Genomic DNA, 25,639 nt, shown 5'->3' with positions numbered 1-25,639 from the left:
ACTACTCAAGCCCAAACACCCTCGCCCAACGGTTCCTTAAATTTATAAACTCTAATGCAATGGAACAACTGGTCACCACTCCCACAAGAGGGAACAACATATTGGACCTGGTCATCACCAACATGGGGACTCTATGTTCCACACCAGAGGTAAACCCCTCATTGGTAAGATCAGACTATAAACAAATTTCCCTGGACATCCATATCCCGTCCCCACCCCCAGCTAAGGAAATCACTGTAAAGAATTTCTCAAAAGCCAACTTTGCACTTCTCAAGACTGAGGTGGAATCCTTCAAAGCCCCTGGGCCAGAGGATAATACAGCCCAATCCGCAGAATCCTTTACAAATGCATTCTATGAGCACCTGCAGGAATGCATGGATCGTGCTATCCCAAATAAAACCAAAACTCACTCCTCCATAAACAGGAGACCGGTCTGGTGGACCCTGGCCATAAATAAGCTATACAACAGAAGGAGGAAGCTACTACATGACAGAGCAAAATCCCAAAAAGGGAAGGCATCTCTGATCAGTATTAGCAAGAAACTTCGATCCCTCATAAAATCATCAAAGGCCAGTTTTGAAAGAAAAATTGCCCTAGACACTAAAGATAATCACAAGGCCTTCTTTAGTTATGTCAGGAACATGGGTGGAAACTCCCAGATATGCTCTGAATTGTTGCTTAACGGTACAAAGTATACCGAACCTACAGACATAGCCAACATCCTGGCAGACAGATTCAGCACAAACTTCTCCCCCCTCCCCCCCAAAGGAGCAAATGCCTATCCCAACTGAATGTAACCTCCCTGACATCACAGATGCACAGGTGAAAGCTGCCTTCTCCAAAGCAAAAAACACAGCATCTATGTGACTGGACGGTGTCCCAGGCTGTGTCTTAAATGAGCTCCAAGAAGAACTGAACCCTCACATTAAGTCACTGTTCAAACTTAGCCTTACTACAAGATATGTACCCAAAGAATGGCGTACAGCTACAGTGGTCCCACTCCACAAAGGTGGTGCCACAATGGACCCCGGGAAACTATCGCCCCATAAGCCTGACTAGTCTGGTCTGTAAAGCTATGGACTGTATTATCATGGAACTCATAAACAAAGACATTGGGAGCCTCCAGACACTGGACCCTACCCAATTCGGCTTTGGTAAGGGCAGATCTTGCCTCTTAAACCTAGTTGATTTCTTTGAAACAGTTACCAAAGCCATAGATGAGGGCAAGGTAGTCCACACAGCCTACCTGGACCTCACAAAAGCCTTTGACACAATACCCCACTCGGGTATCATAAATAAGCTTACCAGCTTAAATATCAACCCCTATATCACAAGATGGGTTGCAAACTGGCTCAGAGATCGAACCCACATGGTCAGAATCACAGGTGCCATGTCTGAATCCAAACCAGTTACAAGTGGCATCCCACAGGGATCAGTTCTGGGACCTCTCTTGTTCGGTATATACTTCTCTGAGGTTCAGGCTAACACAGGGGGATTATGGCTGACAAAGATCGCAGATGACTGCAAACTGGGGGCCATAATCGAATCTCCAGCTGACACAAGCATCCTCCAAAAGGGTCTCACAGAGACGGATGCTTGGTGTCAGAGCCACGGCCTCAAGCTAAATGCTAAAAAGTGCATAGTTGTCCCCTTTGGGAAAAACAAGGTACCCACAAATTACCACACAGGTGGTAATCCATTAAGTGTGGAAGAAGTAATTAGAGATTTGGGGACCAACGTAGATAGTAATCTCTCCTTTGATAATCAAGTTGCCAAAGTGGTTAGAAAGACCTTCTATATAGCCCACCCTATCATGAAAGGGTTCGCATCTAGATCAAGAGAGGTCATTGTGCCCCTCTACTTGTCACTCATCAGGCCCATAATTGAATACAATACCCCTTTTGGGATATACCTTACCCGACACCTGCAGCAACTGGAGAGACCCCAAAGGCACCTCACCAAGAGGATCATGGGCTACAAACAGATGTCCTATGCAGCTCGACTAAAGAAACTCCAGCTCTACTCAGTTGCTTACCGCCTTCTCAGAGGCGATCTATGCCTGACGTACAAAGCCATGTCAAACCCAGAATTAATGGACATGCTCCACCTCAAAAAATCCAAGTCCCTTAGAGCTACACGGTCCAGGGACCTAAACCTCAGCACAAAAATAAATAGGACATGCTGGAGGGACAGATTCATTTCCCAGAGGCTCCCCTCATTCTGGAATAGAATCCCAATTCATGTTAGACATAGCCCCTCGCTGACCCTCTTCAAGCGAAATTTGGACGCGTGGATGGGAAATCGCAAATTCACCCCTGGGATCTCCCCAGTGTCCCTGCTAGACAGAGGCACAGTAAACTAATCTTAAAAGGGTACCTTCTGTGACCTGCTTTACAGAGGCACAGTAGGCTAATCTAATAGGGAGGCGAAAGCCAAATACACTCTGGCTAGGCTTATAAATGCCCTAGGGCAGATAGCCTAGTATCTGCCTATGAACCTATAATAAGACTTTTCCCCAAGGGTTGTTGATAAATGCCTCTGGATAAATTCTTAGTTCTTAATTTTAATTTCCAATAATGCTGTGGTCTTCAGTAGGCTGTAGAAGGCTTCCAAAGTTGGTAGTGTGTTTGTATTCCATCTTCTTGTTATACACTTCCTTGAAATTGCAAGTATAGTCCATACTAGACACATGTTTGACCTATTCAAATGAGGACCTTCGTTCACATTTAATAATACAAAAGCTTTAGTTAAATAAAATGATTCATTAAATAAAGATTGTAGAAAGTTATTAATATCATTCCAAAATGGCTTAATTTTAACACAATCAAAGAAAATGTGGTTCCGGTCTACATTGTGTACTTGCTCACTTCTCCAACATTTTCCTTTTATGGAAGAACTAATTTTACTGATTCTATCTAGGGATAAGAATGCTCTGTGCAAGCATTTCCAATTAAAAACTTTCCAGTATTGTGTAAAGGATGTATATTTTATTGATAATAAGATATTTGTTTTAATAGCTTCCTTTAATTGTATTGAGTGTCCTTTTGTTATATATTTCCAATATGAGGTTTTGGGTGTTGTTTTATAATTTATCAATATTTTGTAAAATTTTGAAATACTGTTTCCCATGTCAATGTCATTATATATGATTTCATATATGTATTTCATAAATGTAGGTATTTCTTTAAATAAAGAATTGTTAATTATTCTGCTTAAATCCTGCAAATATGACAGAATACTCTGTAAAGTTAGCCAGTCCTGTATGTTGTTTTTATTACTTGCATAGCTAAAACTTATAGTTCTTTGATACATTGGAGCCAACAAACAAATCCTTTCTGTTCCCAAGAATTAATAATTTCTCTATATATTTTATGTGGGAAGTTCTTTGTGACTATAAATGATGTTAAAAAAGCAAACCAGATTTTTAAATCTATATTTGCATTATTAATTTTCCTAAAGGAGTCAATGTAATAATTAATCATACCAGTTTTAGTGGGTTTAGTTATGTTATATTGCATACAAATACATAATATGTGCCATGGCAAATTGTTTTTATCTGTTATTAGAATTTCTTTTGTAAATCAAATTCATTTATTGATATTACAGCTAGTAATTCTTTCCAGTTTGCAGAGTAATTTGGACTTATCCAATCTGAGATTGTTTTAGATATTGATGTTTTTATATATGTTTGTATATCAGGAAGGTTTAATCCTCCCTGTTTCCTTGGTCTGATATATTAAAGCTATTCTGTTTTTTTTTTGGGAAACCATAAAAACATTTTATTATGGGTGAATTTATTTCGTTAAGTATATTCATTTCTGGTAACAGTTGTATTGCCAAGGCTATATATATATAGGATCTTGGGCAGTAAAACCATTTTTATTAACTGTAGTCTATCTTCAAATGTTAATATTATTTTGTTCCATTTTTCCACAGAGATTTTAATTGTATTGATGTTATTATTGTAGTTTTGTGAGACTAATTCATTATTATCCTTGCATAACTCAATCCCTAAATATTTTAAGGTAGATTCTTGTTTCTCTATGATGCGATCCCCTTAGTCTGCAGTTCTTTTTTTTTTATTTAAAAATACAAATTTAGATTTTGATTTATTGAAATGGAGTCCTGAAGTTATATGCAATGTGTCAATTAATATATGTAATTCTTCTAATGTCTCTTTTGTATTAGATAATGTTAGTAATATGTCATCAGCAAATAGCATTACTTTAGAATTGTATTGTTCATAAACATCTATTCATTTGATTTTTATATTGTTACAAACTGAATTTGCCAATATTTTAATAGCCAGAACAAATAGAATTGGTGACATGAGACATCCTTGTTTAGTGCCTTTTGTTATATGTATAGATTCAGAGGTAAAACGACCTAACTTGACATACGCTAAATTACTTGTATATATATTCTTTAGGAGATGAAGAAAGGGTAAAGGAAATTCAAATAACATTAGGGTTTTGAATACATAGTCCCAATTTAGGGAATCAAAGACTTTCTCTATATCTAAGCCAATTATGAGTGTTTATTTATTTTCTTTAGTAACATAATCTATAAGAGAAATTATCATTTTAATATTGTCATGTGTATGTCTATGATATATAAATCCATTTTGATCATTATTTATTGCTTCAGATAGTGGTATTTTCATTCTGTTAGTTAATATTGTCATAAATATATTATAGCCATTATTTAATAATAATATAGGTCTATATGAGGTACAGAGGTTTGGGGATTTGTTTTCCTTTGGGATTGGTGTGATTAAGGAATATCTCCAAGAGGGTGGTATTAAAGCTTGTGACTGAATTTCTAATAGAGTTTTATGGAAGAGGGATAGTATCTTTGAAGGAAAAAGTTTATATATTTCCATAATTATGCCATCTATACCTGGAGCTTTATTATTTTTACCCTCTTTTATTGTATCTGTAATTTCATTGTAGGATATGGGTGCTTGCAGACCTAGTTTTAATTTTTCTGATATTTTTTAATATTAGAACATTTTTCATCTAGATTTAATTGATCGATATGTATATTTTTGTTTTGGAAATGTTCCATATAGTGATTTCTATAGGCATCAAGAATGCCACCTATATCTGAGACATTTTCCCCTTCTTTTCATGGAAGATACTTTTAATGTTATTAGCTTTTGATTGCATTTTGATTATTGTGGATAAATTATGTAGATATTTGGGAGAAGTGGCCAAGGTATTAATTTTTAGTTTTTCTAAAGCTAAACTAGTTTTATGTGATAGAATTTCATTGTATTTATTGTTTAATGCTTCTACTTTCTTTTCATCTCCAAATTATTTAGATTTTTTCCAGCTTTTACTGACAAAAGTTTGGATTGTAGAGCTTATAATTCAGAATCCCATTCTCTGATTTTTTTATACCAAGTTAGGGTTTTACCATATATGTAAGCTTTTAATTTTGTTTATCTCAATGGTGTAATTAATATCTAAGAAGAACTGCAATTCAGATAAGAACCAGGGTTTGAACTCTTTAATTTTAGTTATATATGCTGGAATTCTGGAGTTAAAGATTAATGGTTTGTACCCAGTCTGAGGTTTTAGTATCAATGATATGTGGTCTGAAAAGGGGCAAGGAGTGATTGAAACATTAATGATTTTAGAGTGTAAGTCATGGCAGCAAATATTTTATCTATTTTAGTTTGGGTGCCAAATGTGTGATCTTGATCGAAAAACAACAAAGATGTATCTTCTTTAAATCTGAAAGTATCTACAAGATGAAATGATTCTACCCACTTGTTTAAAGCTTTTGATGCAACAGATGTACGCATCAGTCTTTTATTTGTAGTTTCAGAAATATCAGATATGCAGTTAAAATCTCCTCCTAGTATTAAGGTGCCTTTATAATTATTAGAAATGAAATCCAAGTGTTTTTTAATAGTTCCTGTTCCAATGCCTGGGAACCAGTATAGATTGGCCAGGGTCCATATTCTGTTATTATATTTAACTATTACTAGTGCCATAAGGCCTTCTTTAACTTCATACTTAAAATGATTTCTGGATTAATCACATTTTTTTCCATAAAATTGTTAACCCTGTTGTCTTTGTCTTATAAGTGGATTGTGCCAATATCATATATTCCTTAGGATTCCATTTGTAATTGTCATTTGTTTTGAAATGAGTTTCTTGAAGGAAGACAATTTGTGCTTTTTTGAATTTTAAATATTTCAGTAGACTTGATCTCTTGCTAGGATTGTTTAAGTCATTGGTAATAAAAGATAATGAATTTAAATCCATCTTAGGTTATTTAGACTATGTATTTTCTGTTTTATTGTGACTATTAAACATTTTCCTCTGATAACTATAAAGTATATGTTTGAGCTTTTAAAGGAAATTATCAGTTTTATACTTTGAGTGTTTACCAATAAAGTAATGTTTTGGTCAGGCAAACTAAAATGTTTTTGTGAAATAAATTTAAATTAATAAATGTTAACAAAACTAAGTATATACTAACAATATAGTGTCTGTCATTTATGACAAGTTAAAACAGTAGTGCTATTATACACAAGCTCATGTTATTAAACTGAGTGTCAATTGTCAGTTTAATACTATTTGTTCAGAATATGATTGTTACATTTTGTGACATTTCAAGTTCAGGCTTCTATTTTTTCTTTTGAACAACTTTGTCAGTTTGATGTCATGTATAAACATTAGTTACCTTGGTAACCACTTAAGTATTATATATGATCAAGATGGTTTACAAAAACTACAATTCAAGTTAAAGGAATGCACAAGCCCATGTTATTAAATCCGATCTTTAATATCTAAATTCAGCAGACTGCTTCATCCTATATGATGATTATATATTTTATGTCTAGATTTATTAAAATGTATGTGGGATTTTTTTTTTTTTGGCTGTTTTTTAGTTATTTGAGAGACCAAAAGATGTAATGCGTATTCTTTTTTTTTCCATAATAAATCTTTATTGTTATATACTTTTCATACAAAATTATAAAATAGAAACTACTAACACTGTAACAATCACACCAAACAATATACAATATTTACAAGAATGCTTCCATATAAGACATTAGAAATATAAGAAAAACATAGGAATAATTAGTAAGCTTCCAATATTGAACAGTTTGATTAGACATTTCTCTCCAAATATAGCAATGATTATTACTACCTTCAATTCAAAAGTTTTATGCTAATATAATATTAAATATCTGTTCCCAAATTTTTGGATTATTGATACCCTTACTATGTGAATTCAAAAGTAGTTTATGAGCTAGTATATGTTTTGTCGCCAACACTCTGAAGTTTTGCCATGATGTTTTAGTTGGGTCTAGCCAATTTGAAGCTATATAAAGCTTCATTAGTAAGAAAATATTAATATGAACTATACTCTGTGATCTGGTAAGTTCCTTCGGGGGAATATGCAAAATCATAAATTTCCAAGACAGTGTTGTACTTTGGTAGCCCACTTTCTGAAGTTGAATTTTAAGGGAATTCCACAGTTTGTATATACACCTACAGCTCCAGAACATATGAAGAAGATCAGCCGGTTGAATTTTGCAGTATGGACATGTTGCAGAGTTTTTAGAATTAAATTTATGCAGGGCAAGGCGTGTATAATATGCATTATAATATGCATTATTCCAAATCATCAGCTGTGTATAAAACAGTTTTTGAAGAGAAGTAGATTTAATAGTCAATTCAATTGCCTTTAACATATTACTTTTATCTGTCAATAATATTTTCTCTTCCCAATAATTTGATAACAAAACTTTACCTTGAAATTTAAGTTCTTTAATTAATTTATTCATTGCTGTTATACATTTAGTATCCTGTTGGAGAGCTTGCCACAACTCAGAGCATTTATTTATAGTCTCTTCATCCAGTTTAAAGTTTTGGAGGTAACTTATAGTAAATTCTCTAATCTGTCTAAGAATAATCAGGTAATTTTTAGGTAAATTAAATTCTTGTCTTATTTGGTTGGGTGATCGATCCAGATGTTTATATATATCGATCATCGTTAAATTAACAATTAATGGAAGCTTCTTTAGATCAATTAATTGGTTGTTCAGCTTTACATTTGGGTTCCTGTGAAAGGGCTGAAAGACCATCATATGCTGAAGTAAATCCAATGATTGAAATAGACTCTGTAAAGATAATATTTCAGTTTTAATGTATTCCACAATCCCATATACCTTCAGAATATCCTTACCCAAAAAGGGCATTGCTTTGGGATTAATGTTCAACTTTAAAATATATTCATAGTTCAGGGTTAGCTAAGTTGGTGTCCACTTAGTACTAATTATCTCATGATTGGCCATTCTTAAAATCCTATTAGAATTCACAATCAGATAATACATTTCAAAATTAGGCAACTCCAGACCTCCTTTACTTTTTGGAGTCATTAATGTGTCATAAGATACCCTAGTTTTCTTTGGTTCCCAAATAAATTTAGCCAAATCTTTATGACTTTGTTTAAAAAATGTTCTTGAGAGGGATAAATGGGCTGACCTAAAAATATACAGTAACTGTGGCAATACATTCATTTATATAATAGAAACTTTTGCTAATACTGGTAAATGCAAATTTTTCCATCTCACAAAATCAGAAACTATTTGTTCCCAAACTATTTTAATGTTATTATTATAAAAATCTTTATTATCTGTGGAAAACACAACACCTAGGTATTTAATATTATCTTGTAATGCTTATTCTTATTATTAGCTCATTCCAAGCATGTTTATACAGTCCATAGACTTTAAATTATGAGACCCTTCTAGTTTCTTATTTGTTATAAGTATATTTCCATCCTTTCATACACATATCAGTACTTCAAGCATGGGCAACAATACCTATCCAGTTTTGCCAGAATACCATTCACTAGTTCATGTGGTGTGTTTCCAGGCTGTTTTTAAAATATCCAAACCCATATTTGTCCTGTTCCATTTTACCAGCCTGTTCCATGCAGTGGCCACTCTGCCAGTGAACCACTCAACACACCTTCCATTCCCACAGATATTTCCACGAAGGAAATTTAGCACTTGCCAGCAACCCCAAGCACCCCTAGAATCAGCTATCCCCACATGCCCAACACGTCCGAGCAAGCTCACCTCCCAGACCGCTGCAAAGGTTTCTGCACAAGACCAAGTGCTCTTAGTCTTTCACAATAACTCAGACTTCCACTCTTATGTAAGTCTTTGATGTGTTTGGACCAAAACGCATTTTAAATATAAAATTGCACTTATTATTTTTTTTTTTATCAAGAATCAACTTAATGAGCTAAATGAAGTGTTGGAGACCATCAGTATGTGTACATGTGGTTTAAAACAGCCCTTTTATTTTATATATGTATATATATATATATATATATATATATATATATATATATATATTTTTTTTTTTTTTTTTTTTAAACCAAAAACATTGCCTAGAATCATCTCAGAGGCTCCTCAGAGCTGTTAAGCATTATTGTCACTCTGTCTCTGTTACCGTAGCAACCTGGAAGTGTCTGTTTTTGTTAGTGTGTCTGTGTACTGCATTCCAGAGGCTTGTGATGCACCTGAAGCAAAGCTTCACTTCATTGCAATGTCAAGCCTAAATTCCCTCCCTTTCAGCAAAGCAGCAGCCAGGAAAAGAATGGACAGCAAATAGATTAAAAAAAAAAAACTCCCAAAAAGCTGCTGGTAAAATGCCATAACAAGAGATAACACATTCTTCCAGCCTTCCCACCTCTCACTCAGCAGATGGATAAACAAACTATTCTATGCCAAAATATCCCAACTCACAGTTTTATCCACCCACCTTCCCTAGATACAGGCTAAAACACCAAATGTCTCTTCCTAACACATAAGCATCAGCAAACCTCTATCATAAGCCGCAACCCACAGCTTCCTGGAGATGAAAATGGCAACATACAACAGCTGCCAGACACACCTGCATCCACTCACACCATGTCAAGCTTAATCAAAGAGCAGTCAAATCTATGATACCTGCCATAATTGATATTAACTATGTTTAGACAGAATTATAATATTGACATTTGTACTGGCTGCCAGACATGGCTACATCCACGCACACCATATCAGGATTGATTAAACAGCACTCGTAGCTGTGATACCTGCCATAATTGATATTAACTATATTTAGACAGAATAATGATGACATTTGTACTAAGAGCTTGCTAATATTATTCAACCAGGATATACATGACATTTCTAAATCATACTTTAACTGAAGAAGGCAGTAGTCTCCATGACAGCATTTTTTTCCAAACACTCTACTGTTACTGCTATTATATATTATGTTAATTTGTTACATTTGAGTCTGATCTCTGATGAATGGTACCTTATTAAATTAGTTAATTAATTACTTAAATTATTATAAGTAAAAACAATGAAAAACGAACAAGATAAGTATTCACTGGGTTCAAGTAGGGGAAAAGAAACGTCTATGTTTATATTATATGTTGCTTTGTTTGGCTTATATATAATGTAAATAGTAAACCATCTTGACCTACCTTTGTTTGTGAATAATTACTGGACTTTTTGAACATTCTGAATAAATCATTACTGTTTCTCAGTTGTTTAAGAAACCCTCCTTTTTTTAAATAAAAACAGATGACAAGTGATGTACCATCAGTTAATACTTTGAGAGATGTAGTTGTAAGAGTTATTTTTTTGAGAGAGCTATCTTGGAATCGTTTTTTGTGTCTTCTTTCTAGCATTAGTCCAAGGAATTGTTTCTTTCATTCTTTTAAGAGTAGGAGCCATCCATTCCATTTCTTCTGGAATAGACACTATGTTGTTGTTTTTGATGAATATAGTAGCTTCTTCTAAGTCATTAAAGGTTGTCATCTCATTGGCAAAAAGTATTTTTATCTTGGCTGGAAAGGCCAGCTGTGCTTCAATGTTGTTTTGTTTCAACAGTTTTATTATTGGCCAGACTTTTTTCCTTTGTTCTAGTATTCTGGAAGAATAATCATTGTCAAACCTTATCAGGTTTTGATTGTATTTTAAGGGTGATTTTCTCCAAGTAGATTTTAATATTAGTTTTTTGTCCAGAAATGAAATAAATTTTATAACTATGGATCTAGGCGGTGTATTTGTTGAGTTAGAAACAGGTTTCCTCAGTGCTCTATGCACCCTTTCAATTCCAAATGAAAGTCCCTCTTTCAAGTCTAAAAATTCAGGAATCCAAGTTGTTAAGAATGAAATAATGTTTTTTCCTCCAGTGTTTTCAGGCAGACCAAAGATCCTTATGTTGTTTCTCCTTTTCCTGTTTTCTAAGTCATCTGTTTTGTTAAGCACCCTTGTATTCTTTTTAAGCAGAAATTCTTTTTGGAATTCTTCCTCTTTGAGTCTCCCTTCAATGTCATTTAGAGAAGTCTCTATACTTGCTATTTTTGTATGGTGTTGCTGTAATAGTTAAGAGTATCAGTCTGTTTTTGAGAATTTAATTTGAGGTTTTCTAAGTAATTTTTAAAACCATCCATCTTCAAAGATCGTTTCTGTAAGGTAGACGTCATCAGTTGCAGTTCTTTTTTCAAAGCAGCATCTGGATGAGAATTCCTTGAGTTGTTCATATTCAGTGACTCAATATATCTCCAAGTAACTTGACAGAAAAATTGTTGTATATCTCCACCAAAATGTATATTTATGTAGTTTAGTAGTTTATCTATAGATTTCTGATGTTTTAAACTTGAAAATAATAAAATGTTCCTGTATTATTATTATAATACTAGTTTATAGAGCTCTAAAAATTTGCTGCTCTGAGTTGGCCATCTAGGCGCCACCTCCCTTTGGTTTAATTCTGATTGGTAACTTTGCTTGTCATGTGAACTTATTTTTTTGTATCTGTGTGCTGTGGTTAATGTAATGTTTAATTTTGATGAAGTCTTAATTTCGCAGGATGAAAGCGCTTAATTCACTTCAAGTTCTGAAATAAGTAAATAAAAAAAGTTTGACAGTTTTCTTTCTGGTTACTGGCATTAAATATGGGCTGCTGTTGCTAGAAAAGTTTTTTATGGTTATTAGTTTTAACTGCTGGGCTGGCTTTTCTGTCCATTATACTCCTAGCCAAGCATTCCATATCACAAGTGTATGTGTCTTTGAGGTTATTATATGTGGTATATGTAAGATAGGGCAAGATTTACAAGTTGTGTGTGGCCATTAGAGATATAGATGTTAAACCTGGTGTGTATTTCTGATTTACCACCCACTAGTCCAACTTTCCCTTGAAGAGGGTTAGTGAAGAGCCCTTCTTTACATTAATGGGAAGCTTGTTCTAGAAAAGAGGAATTCATAGAGACATACACATGTCCTTCCAATGTGTCCTATTTATGCCATAAGCAAAGGTTGAATCATTAGATTGAATAATTCTGGCACTATTCATTTTGTGGATATGCAAAAGGCACATCAGAGTGGAATCCAAGGATGCCTTGTATGCCTGGCATAGATCCCCTCTCAACAGTCTTTAGGAAACAGAGTATAGAGATAGCACTTTGAACTCGCTTTGGGAGCAGCTTCTATGGACATTCAGCTGTTGTGTGTACCAGGGGGCAATGTACTCAGTTGTTGTGTCTTTCGGCTTATCCCGGTTAGGGGTCGCCACAGTGGAACTCCGGTCCGCTAATGTTTGGTAGTGGATTTTTACGTGCCGAGTTACCAGCCCTGACGCACAACCTTCAGCGAAGGCACGCCCATTCATGCATGTCTCCACACAGAAGACAGTCTAACTGAGAATCGAACATGACAACATCTTGCTGTGAGGTGGCAACGATACCGCAGCACTACTACCATGTGTGATGGGCCCAATGAAGGCCATATACAGTGAAACAATGCATGTTCTTGCATATCAGTTGAGCTACAGAGAATGATTTCCTAACTACCTTTGGCACATGTTGGTTGAAAGCCAGGTTACTATCTACATATGTACTCAAATAGCTGACTAAGGATTCTACTCTGAGGGGCGTGCTATCGATGAGGCAATTTCCTAGGGTGGCTGACTTCCCAAAGTATATATTACACATTTCTTGGCATTACGTTTTAAGCTGTAGCTTTGGAACCAGTCATTTGTCTGTGTCATTCCTTCTTAGAAGATGCTAGTGCCTTTAGAAGATTCTATGACAGCCAAGGGCTTGCAATCATCTGCAAGCTTGGTTAGTCAGAGGCACTTGACATTAGCATTGATGTCTGAGAAGTTGATGCTAAAAAGGAGTGGACCCAGTACTAAACCCTGAGCAACTCCACTAGAGACCAACTTCTTTGTGGAGGTGGTCTCTCCTCTTCTAATTTCCTGGATGTTATCTGAGAGCCAGCTGGCTGTCCAGAATGTAACACAGGAGCTTATGCCCATATCCATGAGTTTATTTACAATGCCAAAGTAGGGTATTATATCAAATTCCTTAGCCAGGTTAAAATGGGCAGTATGCACCATTTTGCCTACTTCCATTGCCCTGGTGATCTTCTCAAAGAAGTCTACCAGGTTAAGTAGGCATAATCTGCCTTTGACAAAACCAAACTAGATAGGATACAGAATTTGAAGGCCTTCTGTTTTCTTATTAATCACTTATATGGTAATTTTTCCAATAGCTTTGCTTATGAGACTATAGGCTCATACGTTGGTACTAGGCTATCGACCCTAGCCATAACAATTCCCTGGATATTTCTTCCCACAATATTTACTTCCCTGTACCCCTGTCTAGCAAGGCGACTGACTAATATGACTTATGGGTCTGTAGTTCCCTGGGTTTGGTAATGGTCCTTGGTTTGGTAATGGTTCATCCATTTGTAGAGGGATGAGCATTGCAGTTCTCCATTTACATGGCATAAAACCTGTCTGATGGCTATGGTTAAACATTGACTCCAGTGGACTAATAGTTCATGTTTCAGGCTATTTAAGAGGCATCCTGGAATATTACTGGGGCCCATTGATGCAGTGCTTTTGGCCTTAAACAGTGCATCTAGGACCTGTTTCCTAGTGGTAGTTGAGGTTTGCTTGCTGGCATTTCTTGAGAGATGGCCAGGAGAGGGGGTAAAATTGGAGATGAATTTGTTGGTTAATAGAATTGGCATATCTTCTGACTCCATGTAGGTGACTCTATTTTCAGTCAATTTGGTGTACCACTGTGTGCTGCCTTTGAGATTTCAGACATACCCAAAGAATGTGCCTTGTGGTTGTCTTTTGCTGGGGAGGCTATCTTTACCTCAAATGTGGCTTTAGTAGACATAATTTTCCCTCTTAGTTGTTTGCTTAGATTGATGAAAGTATTTTTATGTAGCACTTCCTAACCTTGACTATGACTTTTTTCTTTTGTTGTACAACCTGTTTATGTTTGCATTTCACAAAGGTGGTTTGTTTTTTACATTATAACTGGCTTTATTTCTAGTAGGCATGGCTGTCTTTAGGCATTTATTGACATGATTGTATAGGGTTTCTGCAAACCATTCTGCATAACCATGTGTTACAAAGCAAAACCAGTGACTACCTCGGCAACTATATAGTTGAAGCTGCAGTTAAAGGCACTCAAAATCACTCGAATGACAACTCACAGTATAAAAATAAAAACAACGTTTAATGCAAACAGGTAAGCACTTTCACAGAAATAAACTGCTTCCTTGGACGTCTGTAGCTTGCAGTGGTAGTCGCAGGGTTTTCGTTGTTACGTATTTATTTTATTTGCTGTCACCAACATTTACCGAATCTCAATACTTTTCTTTTTTTGTTTTTAACCATCTGTGTACTCAGGCTTTGGTAGGGCTTAAAATTTTGATAGGTTATCACTTAGCAGTAGGAGCTTTGCCCTAGAATAGTTCCTAAATGTTACAGGGTTAGCTAAGGGTCACATACTAGATTTTTACTAAGAAGGAGACTGCTTTGTGGTACGACCCTACGAGAGAGGACATTACACTAGGGGTGGTACAGTATTCTCCCGTGTTTGTGAGTAGCATGTTATGTATGTTTGCACCCATAATGGACATAAGAAGTATCTGGCCCAAAGTGTTTTCATTTTCAAAGTCCAGGAATCTCTGTGAGTTTTGTGTCATGTAAGAATCACAGTTTATAATGGGATAGTTGAAGTCATCCACTAATATAGTATTGGGTTGAATGGTGAGAACTTTTGTAAGTCCAAGTAAAAGTTATTGGTTTCTTGGGTGATAGAGGGTGACCTACTGCTTGCAAAGATATGATACAGGACTTTATCTATGGAAACATGAACATGGAGAAGATCAAGTCTTGAGGTGAGTTTGTTGTTGATATACCATGAGACTCTTCCACCTTTGATCCCTGCCTGTGTGGTAGCTAGACTGAATGTGTGGAAGGAATTGTAACCCTGCAGTGCTAGAGTACTCTCTACTCCTTTAAACCATGTCTCAGTAGCTGCACAGATGTCCACATTCTCCAAGGTGAGGAAGCCAGAGGTGAGTGGAGTTTCTTATTTAGGTTCCTGGTATTGAGTAGTTTCATAGTTTCATAGTTTCATAGTTTAGTACTAGGCTATCTGCCCTGGGGCATTTGTAAGCCTAACCATAGTGATGTGGCTTTTGCCACCCCATGAAATGGTACAAAAATGTACATAATAAATTTAGAATACTGTGCCTCTGTCTAGTAGTGACACAATGAAGGTCCCCTTATATAATAGAATTAGTTTACTGTGCCCCTGTCTAGCAGTGACACAGATGTGACCCCTGGGGTAAACTTACGATCTCCCATCCACTCATCAAGATTTCTCTTGAAGAGAGTCAGTGAGGGGCTCTGCCTAATACGAACTGGGATCTTGTTCCAAAGCATGGGAAGCCTCTGGGTTATGAATCTATCCCTCCAGCATGTCCTATTCATACTTGTTCCTAGGTTTAAGTCTTTAGCTCTCATGGTCCTGATGGATTTGGATTTTTTTAGGTGGAGCATGTCCATCAGATCCTGATTGGACATGGCCTTGTATGTCAGGCAGAGATCACATCTGAGCAGGCAGTATGCTACTGAATAGAGCTGAAGTTTCTTTAGTCTGGCAGAATAAGACATATGTTGGAGACCCTTGATCCTCTTGGTGAGGTACTTTTGTGGTCTCTCCAGCTGTTGCAAATGCCGGGTGAGGTACATACCAAATGGGGCATTGTACTCAATCATGGGTCTGATGAGGGAGGAGTATAGGGGTACAATGACATCCTTGGATCTGGATGTGAATCCCTTCATGATGAGGTGTGCAAGGTAGAATGTTTTTCTAACCACTTTGGCAACGTGGGTGTCAAATGAGAGGTCGCTGCCGACATGGGTCCCTAGGTCTCTGATTACTTTTTCCGTACTCAGTGGGTTGCTGTCTATGTGATAATTTGTGGGTACTTTGTTTTCCCAAAGGGGATGACTATACATTTTTTGGCATTTAGTTTAAGGCCGTGACTCCGGCACCAGTTGTCTGTTTCTGTGAGGCCTTTTTGTAGGATGTATGTGTCCACTGGTGTATCGACTATGGCGCCTAGTTTGCAGTCATCTGCGAACTTTGTCAGCCACAACCCTCCCATGTTTGCTTTAACATCTGAGAAATAAATGCCGAACAAGAGGGGTCCCAGGGCAGATCCCTGTGGGACACCACTTGTGACTGGCTTTGAGTCTGACATTGCTCCAGCAATTTTAACTTTATGGGTTCTGTCCTTTAGCCAGTTTGCAACCCATCTAGTGACATAAGGGTTTACGTTTAAGCTGTTGAGCTTATCTATGATGCCTGAGTGGGGTATTGTGTCGAAGGCCTTAGCCAAGTCCAGGTAGGCTGTATGGACTGCTTTGCCCTCATCAATGGCTCTAGTGACTGTTTTGAAAAAGTCAACCAGGTTCAAAAGGCAGGATCTGCCCTTTACAAAGCCGAAATGGGTGGAGTCAAGTGTCTGTAGGTCCCCTATGTCTCTGTTTATGAGTTCCATAATGATTCTTTCCATAGCTTTGCAGACCAGGCTGGTTAAGCTTATGGGGCGGTAGTTCCCAGGGTCTGTATAGGTACCCCCTTTGTGGAGTGGGACCACTGTTGCTGTACGCCAGTGTTCAGGTACATATCCTGTAGTAAGGCTAAGGTTAAATAGCATTTTTATGTGTGGGTTTAGCTCCTCTTGCAGTTCACGTAGCACGCAACCTGGGATACCGTCAGGTCCCATTGATTAGGGAGGTTCTCACTTGGACATCTGAGATGACAGGGAGATTACATTCAGCTGGGATAAGTATTTCTTCTTTTGGGGGTGAGGGAGGGGAGAAATTTGCACTGAACCTGTCAGCCAGAATGTTGGCAATATCTGTGGGTTCAGTGTATTTTTTGTTGTTGTGAACTAACTCTGAGCATATCTGAGGGTTTCCGCCCAGGTTTCTAACATAGCTGAAGAAGGCTTTGTGGTTATTTTAATGACCTTAGCGATTTTTGTCTCAAAGTTGGCCTTGGATGTTTTTATGAGAGAACGTAGTTTTCTGCTAATGTTGATCAGAGATGTCTTCCCTTTATGGGATTTTGCTCTGATGTGCAGTAGCTTCCTTCTTTTGTTATACAGTTTGTTAATGGCTGAGGTCCACCAGACAGGATGCTTGCCTTTGGTGGAGAGGGACTTGGATTTATTTGGGATTGCATGATCCATGCATTCTTGGAGATGTCCATAGAAAGCAGTTGTGAAGGATTCGGCATTGTGGGATGTGGTATCCACTGGCTCAGTGGGCTTAAAGGATACCATCTCAGTCTTAAGAAGAGTGAAGTCTGCTTTTGAGAAGTTTTTCACTGTGGTCTTTTGTGCTGGGGGTGGAGGTGGGATATGTATATCCAGGGTGATTAGTTTGTGGTCAGATCTCACTAGTAAGGGGTATACCTCCGGTGTGGAGCATTTTGTCCCCATGTTTGTGATGATCAGGTCTAGTATATAATCTCCCCTAGTGGGAGAGGTGATTAGTTGTTCCAGTGCATTTGAATTTATGAATTCCAGGAACCTTTGGGCTAGGGTATTAGGGCTAGAATAATGTACCCAATCTATGTTTGGGTAGTTTAAGTCTCCCAGTATGATGGTATTTTGTGATACATTCATATCCTCCAATGTCTTCAGGAAGGCTGAGTGGGGTTCCTGAGATTGGGAGGGTAGTCTTTAACATGCTACCAGTTGTATAGCAGTTTTGCCTATGGTTAGTTGCACCTGTATGGTCTCTGATGCTTCATGTGTTGCTACTAACCTGGAGGTGTGGGTGTCCTTGATAAATATGGACACTCCCCCTCCCTTTGTGGCTCGGCCCGGGTTTTGTGGCTGAAAAGCATGATACGAGGCATAGCCTGGTAGCGCTGCGGTGCTCTCAGGAGCCTTGAACCAGGTTTCAGTTACTGCACAGACGTCGATGTTCTCCATGCTGAGGAGTGCATCGAGTGCCTGCATCTTGAGATTTAGACTTCTGGCGTTGAGCAGCATTACCCTTAGTTTTTTTCCATTTTTTGTTTTCTAAGGAGGTGGGTTTGTCTTTTGAGCCTTGCCTAAAAAAGGCACTATGGGGGTGGCAAGAGCCTTAGCCAATATCCGGAAGCCCAGTGGTGACAGGTGTAAGCCATCCCTTGCGAAGCAGCGTGGTGTGTCCAACATGTCATCCCAGGCAGACAGACATTGGATCCCCTTAGAATGACACCAGTACTTGAGCCAATTATTAAAGCTGATCATCTTGTCCTTGTATTGTGGCATCATTCTTGGTGAGGGCAAGATGCTGCTCAGGGTCAGGGTCATACCAGCCTGGGCTACATAATCAGAGAGCTCCTCTATGTCTCTTTTCATGTAGTCGAGGGAGGTACGTCTCAGGTCATTCACGCCAGCATGGACAATGACGGAGTCATATCTGTACTTGCTTTGGAGTGACTTGAGTGTGTGTGTTATGTGGCGGATCCTAGCTCCCGATAGGCAGCTCACAGTCACCCTCTCCTTGTTCACCCTGGTCAGTGGGACATCAGTGTGTCTGACTATAGAGTCACCTATTACTAGTGTATCAGGCATGGTGTTTGGCCTTAAGGGCTGTGATTGGTTGACACACTGATTTATTGAAGTATGTGTTGCATGTGTTTTGTTTTGAGGTGGTGGATTTTTGGATGTCTGCTTTGGGAGCCTCTGTTGTTTTGGTATTATGTCTTTGTGTTTTTATGTGTTTGGTTTGCAGTTGTGGTAGGTCTATGTGGAACTGGGATTGTTGTGTGTGTGGTTACCATCTCCTCTTGTCTGGTCATGCCAGCCCTGAGTTGAGAGAGTTCAGCCTCCAGTTTGGCTATATAGTTGCATCTCTCACATGTATTTGTGTTTGTTGGGAGGAGGAGAGGGTTGTCTGTGTACATGAGACAATTGTAGCATTGTCTCAAGATACCCAGATTGACCAGCTGAACTGGAGAGGATGCCAGTAGTCTACCACTCGACATGCTAGAACAGTATAAGGGAGTGCTGTGCCTTTAAGGGAAGTGGATATTCACAGGGGTGGTAGGTAGATGTAGTGCTTTACTTAGTACGAGAGAGCTTACTTAGTAGAGAAGTATTGAGAACAAGTGCTAGGCTTATAATATAGTGAGTAGTCTTATTATACTAAGAGTAGAGCTTCCTTAAGGGAAAATTTGAAGAGCAGACTTGGCGGAGCCAGAAGAAGTTTAACCTTGTTTAACCGGCACTGCGCTATGCGCACAATCATGCAAAGCCACGCAAATGCGAATTTTAAACAGGGAACTACAAAAGAGCTAGAAATGGTCCAAAACAACCAATTACTACAGCTCTTGTGCTGAGGTCACTTCCTACAGGGACAGGTAGGCTGCTCAAGGCTCCCCACTCCCACTGGTGAGCAAAGAAACTTCCTTCTATCCAAGTAAGGTAATGGACAACACAGGAACTACACCACAGCCCAGAATACAACAATGCCTGTAAACTGGTCTAAACCAGTCGAGGAGAGGCAGGAAAACAAGGATTATTTTTTTGTTTCCCTTGGGTTGATTTTGATATGTCAGCAGATTTGTCAATTAGGCATTGCCTACATACCTCTCAACTGTACAGATTTTCACAGAATGTCCAGATTTTGGCCTCATATTTTTGGTCTGTTTTTCATAAAATTGTGGTGTTCTGGAAAATTAGTGGTAAATCATTAAAGACTGAAGTTCGAAAATAATGACAGACATTTGTGTTTTAGGTTTCATATCCTTCAGAAAATTCATGGTAACGCAATTCATGTCCCTATTTTTCTTCTTTGTCCCACTCCCACTTTTATTTATGGCTTTGTCCAGATTTCTTGCCTAAAAACACTATGGGGGAGGACAGTGTTTTAGCCATTTTTCAAAAGCCTGGAGGGGGCCGATGCACATCATCTTTGGCAAAGTAATATGTTCTGTTGACCGTTTCCTTCCATGCTGACAGATATTGTACCTCCTTAGAATGACAAGAGAAACTAAGCCAGTTATTAAAGTCAGCCATCTTTTGTTCATATTGTGGCATCCTCATTGGTGAAGGTAGAATGCTGCTCAGTGCTAGGCACATACCAGCCAGGGACTCATAGTCCAAAAGTTCTATAATGTTTGCTCTCATGCAGTCCAGGTACGTGCATCTCAGGTCATTTATACCCACTAGGATTATGATTGAATCATACTGGTACTTGTGGTTGAATAATTTGAGTGTGTAGATAATCTGGAGGATCCTCACTCCAGATAGATAACTGACTGATTTTTTTCCTTATTCGGCCTTGTGAGTGGGACATCTCTATGTCTCAAAATGAAGTCTCCTATGATTAAAATATTGGGTAGTGAGTTGGCCTGCCTTATGGACTTTGTAGCTGAGGCCAGCAAGGTGTAGTTGTATGTGCTGTTTTGGGTGTTGTTTTGGTGGAGTGCTTTTGAGGTTTCTGAGGATTCGTTTTGTAGGACAAATTTGTAGGAGGTCTTTGAGGTTTAGGAAGGCTGCTTTTCAGTGTTCTGGCTTATGCTGGTCTGTGTGTACCATCAGTACTATTTATGGAGGGTGTAATGCTTAAGTAACTGACAACCTGACTGTTATTGTAATTGTTTTGATGTGACAGTCTTGCCTCCAGTTACATTGTATTAATCTCTCCTGTACTGTATCCATTTCTCTAAAGGATTAGTTGGTTTCAGTGAACATGAGACAATTCCTACATATCTACCAAGCTGCCTGCTGAGTTATTGGGAAAGTGTCCATCTATAGTGACAGGTCTTTTTTAGATGAACTACACAGGGGTGGCACAGCAAGCTAACTTGGATGCTGTCAGGGTAGAAATTACAACTAGGCTATGTATGACTGAGGTCATGCTGCAGTGCTCCTCAGTGAGGAAGCAAGTTTCTATTTGCACAACTACGGGCAGTTTTATAAGGAATCTTTATTTCTGAGTGCACTTTAATCCTCCTGGGTGTTTCCCAACTCAGACAGAACAGGCTACCTTTCTACCTCCACTGGAATTGCAGTCCAACACATCTTAATTAGCCAAAAAAAAAAAAAAAAAAAAAAAAAAAAAAAAGATCTGCACTGTGTGTGGCTACGGCTGTGTCAGCTCATTCTAGAGATATGCATATTTCATTTTCTTTTCCACAGAAAATCTCAAAAATCAGTTTCTGCACTTCCAGTTGAAGGTACAATAACTTAACGTAGACAGAAGTTACTAGAAATTAAACAGTCAACATCTACATGTTGCTGGTTGGATTCCTTGACGTCTGCAGAGTATCTAGGGCCTACTACTTGCACAGAGCTACAACAGCTGTGTATTTCAACTGTTCATACTCTAAAGTGCCTGGAACTGGCAGAACAGGCTTCTAGAATATGCTGGACAAAGAAAAAGAGAAAAAGATGTCAGAGAACAAGGAAAAGAGGTTGCAGAGCAGGTATTGATGTAAGCAAACCCCTACAGGCTTGCACTACCAACTCTAATGTGCCTGCTAACGTGAGATCACTGGATAGCAAAATGGGCATTGTTTTACAACAGAACTCCCCACCCCCGATGCGTAGTAGTAGGTCTCGTCCAATCCCTGCTCAAGAGCCAGGACATGGTGATTTTTTTCTGTATCATTGAATAAACATGTTGATGGATTGTTGGTCCACATGAATATTCATCAGGGATTGCCAGCATGTGGAAAAGAGATATAAAATAATCAGTTATACACAGCCAAACATTCCTGCAGCAATAGAGATTCCAGAAAACAGGACCTTTAATTTACTTTTGTTTTTTCACCATAACTTCTACTACTTCTCAGTGGAAAAGAGACATAAAATAAAATCATCAGTTATACACAGTCAAACATTCCCGCAGCAACAGAGATCCCAGCAAGCAAGACCTATTTCACCTTAAATTCTACTAGAGTAGTTAGTTTATTGAACATAGTGCATCCTTAAGAATAAAATAAGCTGTTATATATTACTGCTGCAAGGGAATACATCCGCTTAGCAGTACAGAACTTGGAAAACAAAACTTTTATCTGCTTTTAAGCAATGAGCTGATGTTTTTTTTTTCATGCAGATTCTGTTATGGCTGCTTCTGAGACGTAGCTCATAGCAAAAGAAACATGGACAAAACCAAATCTATGGATGACAAAGGCCCAAAAATCAAATACAGATATCAAATACTGCCAGTATTAATTTATAAATCATCTAAGAGTTTTTGAATACTAGAGCTCCATAGCTCTCAACCTTCCATTTCTATAATGTGGAACACTTACCAACTACTTAAAAGCTCACGTCATTTTAACTGTGTTTTCATACTTAAAAAGCATTCTTTTGCTGAATAACACATTTTGCACTAGCACACTTTTTTCAAAGGTATTTACTGACTTCAATCCTCACTGATTGGCCAGAAACCAACAAACTTTATGGAGAGCAGAACAAAATACGATGTAAAAATCTAGCGAGTGAATAGGTATGCTTTAAATATTGTACTATATTAAGCATGAAATTTAAACGTTTTAGAAACAAAATGGTTTAAGCAAAAATCCAAAACAAATATTCTGAGTTTGAACAAGTATTTTTGTTGCTACAATTGTGCATAACAATAAAAACAATAATGATACATATTCTGGTAGAATACTGAAAAGTAGATGTTTCCAGACTATCGAACATTCCCCCACCTAATCTATTCTCCACAGCTAATCACCACATTTGTATGGTACTGCATACAGAATATGTAATAGGGCTTATAATTGCTTTCTTCAACGCTGAAAACTATCACAGTATCTCATAATCAGACATGTCACATACACACATGAAACTTCAACGTTACCAAACAACAAAGTCTACTTTTGCAAACATTTCAAAGTACAGGAAGTCAACAAACAAACACCAGCATATTATCTATTACTTTCGCTTATTACACACATCTGGAAGTCGAGCGGCTAAATTTGAAAGTAAAAAAGAATCAGTGATGAATACTGAAATAAAATAAAATATGAGGACTTAGTAAAACATGTATATTTTGTACAGGTGATTTCAGCAGGTGTCAATCAACAAGCACTGTATGCATGATGTCATAGGCAAATCTGCATGGTATGTTAGTCATGCATCATTTACATGGTACATCACAGCCACTAGGCATGTCGATCACTATGGGCTCGCCCATTCCTGTGCGAACTGACTTGGGGGGAGGTACTGTTGTAAAACATCACCACAAGATGGACTACTTGAGACTGCAACCTTTTCTGTGCCTTTAAAGTGTTTTTTTGATTGTATCTGATTTATTTTCTGAAAAAAAAAAACAAAAAAACAAAAAATATACTTGTTTCCCGCCTTTCTAAGCTACTATAGTCCAGTTTTCAGGTTAGTGCTGAATTCAGGGCTGTGTTACAAATCTCTGTGTTTACCCATACCCTACTTGGATAGAAGAAAGTTTCTCTGTTCACCTGTGAGAGAGGTGAGCTTTGAGTAGCCTATCTATCCCTGGAGGAGTGGTTTCAGCCCAGAAATTAGTAGTTTATTGGCCATTTTGGGCTAATCTCTGTCTCTTTCATTTCCCTGCTATAAAAAACACATTTGCCCAGTTTTACACGCCGGGCACCGCCGGTTATCTATGGTATAACTATTCCTGGCTCCACAAAGTCTCCTCTTCAATTTTTCCCTTGGAACTAGACAAACATTCATCTTAAGCACTCAAGCCATTCATTTCTCAGCCCAGCACTTGCTCAAAACTCATAGCAAGCACTTATAAACCCTAGAACTAGACCCTCCTATACTGTACAGAAGGACAAGGTCCTCTATTCGACCTTACCAGCCATTCAGTAAAACAGTTCACTGTACCTATACAGCCATGTCCAAAGGGCAGTTTCAGGTGTACTCTCCAGTCCAACTGGTGAATCTGGGCATTTTGAGGCAATGTTACAACTGCCTCATGTACACAGATAACCCTCTCCTCCTACCACCAAACACTAATGCATGTGAGAGATGCAATTGTACAGCCAAACTGGAGGCTAAGCTCTCTCAACCCAAGACTGAATCAGACAGTCAAGAGAAGAAGGGAAATACTTGCATCACACCACCAGTCTCACATAGACCCATTAAACTAGCACCAGCAAAAAACACACATAAATACACAAAAACATACTCAGATGCTCTAAATAAAAATCTGCAAAAGCAACAGAGACCTCCAAAGCAGACATCCAAGCAACCTCCGCTCCCCAACACAAACCATAACACGCATACTTCACAAAACCAGTGTGCCATGCAATCACAGCCCTTAAGGCAAAATAACATACCTAACATACTAGTAATAGGTGACTCTATAGTCAGGCACACTGACGTCCCACTCACTAGGCTGAATAAGGAGAAGGTTACTGTTAACTGCCTGTTGGGTGCCAGGATCCACCACATAACACAAGCACTCAGGTCACTCCAGAACAAGTACAAATATGACTCTGTTATTGTTCATGTTGGTGTGAATGACTTGAGCCGTACCTCCCTGGACTACATGAAAAGAGACATGGAAGAGCTCTCCAATCATGTAGCCCAGGCCAGTATGACCCTGACCCTGAGTAGCATCCTGCCCTCACCAAGAATGATACCACAGTATAAAGAAAAAAATATGATTTCAATGATTGGCTAAGTTTCTGGTGTCATTCAAAGGGGATCCAGTGTCTGGCCGCCTGGGATGACATGCTCAACAAGCCATGCTGCTTCGCTAGAGACGGCTTGCACCTGTCACCTTTAGGCTTTCTAATACTGGCCAAGGCTCTTGCCACCCCCATAGTGCCTTTTTTAGGCAAGGCTCAAAAGACAAACCCACCGCCGTAAATAGCACAAGTAACAAAAAACTGAAGGTAATGCTACTCAATGCCAGAAGTCTAAACCTCAAAATGCACGCACTCAAGGCACTCCTCAGTATGGAGAAAATCGATATATGTGCAGTAACAGAAAGCTGGTTTAAGGCTCCAGAGAGCACCCCAGCACTACCAGGCTGCAACTCATACCATACATTTTGGCCACCAACCCAGACCGAAATACATAAGGCGGGGGCGTATCCATATTCATCAAGTATACCCACACCTCCAGGTTAGTGGCACAGCATGATGCTTCAGAGATCATCCACGTGCAACTAACAACAGGCAAAACTGCAATTCAAATTGTAGTTTGCTACAGATCACCCACCATGTCCCAGGACCCCCATTCCACATTTCTGGAAACACTGGGAAACATAAAGGT

Source organism: Protopterus annectens, chromosome 2.part1, assembly GCF_019279795.1.
Source record: "Protopterus annectens isolate FY-2018-M chromosome 2.part1, PAN1.0, whole genome shotgun sequence".
NCBI classification, from domain to species: domain Eukaryota; kingdom Metazoa; phylum Chordata; order Ceratodontiformes; family Protopteridae; genus Protopterus; species Protopterus annectens.
This window is presented reverse-complemented; position numbering follows the sequence as displayed.